Source organism: Onychomys torridus, unplaced genomic scaffold (genome assembly GCF_903995425.1).
Source record: "Onychomys torridus unplaced genomic scaffold, mOncTor1.1, whole genome shotgun sequence".
NCBI lineage: Eukaryota > Metazoa > Chordata > Mammalia > Rodentia > Cricetidae > Onychomys > Onychomys torridus.
This window is the reverse complement of record NW_023413643.1, coordinates 4,383-9,169: the sequence shown is the minus strand read 5'-3', so window position 1 is coordinate 9,169 and position 4,787 is coordinate 4,383. Positions and strand designations below refer to the sequence as shown.

The window sequence follows — 4,787 nt, the reverse complement described above, 5'->3', positions numbered from 1 at the left end:
TAAAACTAATTTAAGATTTCATCTTACACAACTCATAATGACCATGTTCACTATAAAAAATAATAGCTGATGCTATTGATGTGGACACGGGGGAACACTCATCCATTGCTTCTGGGAGTGCAAACTTTTACACTTTGGTAATCAGTCTGGTAGATCTTCAGGAAGCTGGGAAAGCATCCACCTCAAGATCCAGCTACACCACCCTTGAGCATATATCCAAAGGCTGTGTCATCCTTTACAGATACCTGATAAAACTCATTCATTGCTGCTCTATTCATAATGCCCAGAAATTTGTAATAAACTTGATGTCTATCAACAGATGAATAAAAAAAAATGTGTTACGCTGGGTGGTGGTGGCATACGACTTTAATCGACGCACTCGGGAGGCAGAGGCAGGCTGATCTCTGTGAGTTCCAGGCCATCCTGGTCTCCAAAGTGAGTTCCAGGAAAGGTGCAATGCTACACCAGAAACCCTGTTCAAAAAAAAAGTGTTACATTTACACAGTAGAATAAAACTTGGCCATTAAAATAACAAAATCAGGAAATGCACAGGTAAATGGATTAAATCAGAAAAAAATCATCCTCTGTGAGGTAGCCCAGATCCAGAAAGACAATCATGCATACACATTCACTTTCTATGCATATTTTAGCTGTTGAGTCATCAATTTAAAAAAAAAAAGCTACAGTACATATTAAGCACAGAAATGAGATACTAGAGAAAGGGATTTTGATGCAATGATGGATTTCCCTAGGAAAACGAAATTGAATAGATAGTGATGAATGGACTGAGGAGGCTCTAATGGGAAGATCAAATGGGGTGGGAGAAAAGGGGCACATGGAAAGGAATGTGGGGAGGAAGAGCTAAAAATTAGAATATTTGATGGGAGTATGGAAACCAGTTACAGTAGAAGCTTTGTAATCTCTCTCTCTCTCTCTCTCTCTCTCTCTCTCTCTCTCTCTCTCTCTCTCTCTCTGTGTGTGTGTGTGTGTGTGTGTGTGTGTGTGTGTGTGTGTGTGTGTGTGTGTGAAAAAACATGGGGAATAAGACCCAACTTGATATCACTCATCACCAAATGAAACTTTCATAACTGGGAACGGGATATATCCAAGTGCATTGTTGACTGATGCGGTCACACATGAACCTCTGAACAACCCAGGCTATTGCCAAGGCTATTACATGATCTTTATCCAATGATGGTAAGGCTCATCTCATACACATCTCATATTTTTTGAGCAGGGTGGTAGCTGGGTTGATCAGCCTGCCAGTGTTCCTTCATCATCACCACCACTGGCTAGTTTACCTCATGCAACAAGGAGCCATGGATGGGGCCAGTTGCCCTGCTTTCATGCCCTCCGCGCAGACTCACCCACACCCACACCACCAGAACCAGCTCTAGTATGTTTCCCAGGTGAAAAACAGGGCCAGGTGTCTAGCGGGTAAGGGGCTGGGGAATCTCTTCCACCTGTCATAGGTGGTCGGGGAGAGTCAAGGGAAGGCATCTTCTTCTTACCCACACCATCAAAAGGCAGGCAAGGGGAGCAGGACCAGCTCTCCCATTCACATGCCTTCGGGGCCTGATCACCAGTACCCCCAGCAAACAGGGTCAGCTCTGTTGTCCGGCCCAGGAGAGGTATAGGACCAGTTCATCAGGGTGCTGCAGCAAGGGAGAGGCAGGGACTGTTCTCCAAAGTGTTGCCGCCAGTGAAGGGTGGGGCCACCTCTGTGCAGCCCTGTCTTCTGCCTTCCTAGTAACAGGAGCCACGGATTGTAACACAGGGCCTGGTTACTGCAGGACACTGGACACAAACATGAGTTTTGGCAGCAGTCCAGGTCCAGACGTCACCATAACCCCTGGTGGCAGGCAACTTACCTACCTCTCCCTGCTCCTCACTACCTCACCACTTCAGATCTGCTCTCAGCATAGGATATGAACCATTCTGTCTCTCTCTCAACCTCCCATAGCCCACCATGTATTTGCTCACCATAATCGTACCTGACCACCTGGCTTGTGGGTCTCCCTCTCCAATTCAGTCTTGACAGCACTGGGCCGGGTTGTGTTTTACCCTTCTACAGCTGTATTCATCTGATAGTCACTTGCAAGTGAAAACTCAGTGTTCTTCAAGGGACTCCCACTCTTAACTGTAGGCCCTGTGCTCAGTAGTAGATGGCAAATGGGAAACAAACTCAGCAGGGTCTTTGAAGGTTTTTTGTCAGATAATGTTGAAGTTTGTGTTGTCTTTATTTTACCTTACAGGTTCTTTGTTTATATATTAATTTTATATTCTGGCCCCAACTTTTGTGTTTCTGTGAGATTCCTTGTGGCTTGTGTGTCTCCACATGTTTATCAGTTCTTGTGCTTTTCTTTGGCTCTTTTTCTTCTCTTGGTTTTGACATTATCCAATTAGTATGTTTTTGTTTTATCTTTCTATAGCTAATACACTCTACTATTTTTCTAGGTATGTGAATTATGTTTCCACTATGATGCTAAGATGAATATACTTTCCACATATGTCCTTAATAAAGAATATCCTTAATTTCCAATTTGTACTTGGAGTCCTAGCCAATACATTTCTACTGTTTTTCTGTACTTTCATAATCCTAGTTCATAGATTAAAGCCCATGGACCTGATCTCCTGTCAACTGACCTTCATCCATATAATGATGTTTCTCACTGGAGGGGACCTTTGGCTTTCAGACTTATTTGAGTCACTGAACTTTGAGAATGACTTCAAATGTAAGGCAACTTTTTACATAAGCAGGGTGATGAGAGGCCTCTCCATCTGCATGACCTGCCTCCTGAGTGTGTTCCAGGCTGTCACTATCAGTTCCAACACATCATTGCTGGCAAAATTTAAATATAAACTGAAAAAAATACATGATTTATTCATTCTTCTATATTTGGTCTCTCAATTTGTCATTCAGTAGTAGCTGTATCTTTTACGTTGGTTTTACCAATGTGAGTGAGACCAACCAGATGAAGGTAACCAAATATTGCTCACTATTCTCCATGAACTACATCACCAGGGCAACGATTTTAACAGTGACAGTCTCCAGAGATGTCTTTCTTGTAGGAGTTATGTTGACCACAAGTTCATATATGGTGATTATCTTGTTCAGACATCAGAGACAATGCAAGCATCTTCACAGTGAAGGAATGGATGTGCTGACAAGGCAAGGCACCCCCTTCCTTATTCCATTGTCTTTCCAGAAAATACAAAAGTACGAGAGTGCCTGAAACAAAATCTATCTGTTGCCTGCAAGAAACACATTTTAGCTATAAAGATTGGCACCACATTAGAATAAAAGGATAGACAAAATACTCCAATCATATGGAACCAGAAAGAAAGCAAATGTTACTATCCAAACATCTGACAAAATAAATGTTAAACTAAAACTAATCAAAAGAAATAAAGAGGGAAACTTCCTAATCAAGCATTCTCATCAAGGGAACATTTAATCAAGATGACATTACTACCTTAAACATATGCACACCAAACTCAGAGACTCAAAATTAAAAAAAAAAAAAAAAAACAAATCTATTTCTGGGTTAAAAGACAAAGATTAACACCAATCCATTAATATTAGGTGAATTTAATACCCAATTTCTCCAATAGAGAGGTCATCTAGACAAAAAATAAACAGAGAAAAATCAGGATTAATTGACATCACACATCAAATGGAATTTAAAAAATACCTACAGAAAAGTCTACCCAAATATTAAAGAGTCTACATTTTACTCTGCAACACTAAGAACCTTTTCTAAAACAGACCATACATTGAAATGCAAAACAAATCAATACAAATCAGAAAGATTGAAATCACTTTTTGTATTCTATGTAACAATGGTGCAATAAAGCCTAAAATTGACAGCACACAAATCTCTAATAAAACCCAAACTCATGGAAATTTAACAATGTCTTATGGAATGATGACTGTGTTGGAGAAGAAATCAATAAAGAAATAAAAATCTGTGAAACTAAATCAAAATGAAAACAATGAGACATAATTTCTGTGATGCTTTGAAAGCATATCTGTGCATAAATAGTTACCATTTTAGAAATCATTGAACTTGGGATATTAAACCATTACATGTTGGGATAACCTTTCTCCTAGAGATTTTCTAGTTGGTATTACTGACATGTGGCTTATTTCACAATGTAGCTAGTTTGATTTCAATTCTGTTGTAAGAATATTGAAATTTATAATACAGAATAAAGTAATTATTTATTTTCCACACACTGGCTATTACAGAAGGTATCACAATACTTCATTTCAATCTATATTACAGAGCTATATTAGGAAAAACAACATCATACTTGCACCAAACCTGACAGATAGATCAATGTAATAAAATAGGAGATACTGGCATGAGATCATTAAGGTGCAGCCACTGATCTTTAACAAAGATGCCAACAATACACACTGGAGAAAAGCCAGCCTCTTTACCTTTCAGTGCATGAAAATATGATGTCCACATGTAAGATACTTAATCTATAGCCCTATCTCTCACCCTCAAAAAAAAATTCTGGGAGTCTTAGACACATTAAGTTAAGACCTGAATCTGAAACAATCAAAGAAAAATGTAGGGGACACTTCAACATATAGACAGACAAGTTTCTAATTCAGACTCGAGTTGTACAGGGAATAAGGCAAAAAAAATGAAAAGTGGAATGTCATGAAATTAAACAGCTTCATTGAAAAGGAGACAGTTAATAAAGTGAAAAGATAACCCACAGAATGGGAGAAAAATCTTTGCCTGCTATACATCTGACAAGGATAATTCTAA

The 4,787-nt window shown here is 39.3% G+C and overlaps 1 pseudogene; it reads left to right on the top strand.

The window, feature by feature from the left end:
* The first annotated feature begins 2,509 nt into the window (after positions 1–2,509).
* On the top strand, positions 2,510–3,236 carry LOC118576382 (annotated as a pseudogene).
* Positions 3,237–4,787: the final 1,551 nt, after the last annotated feature.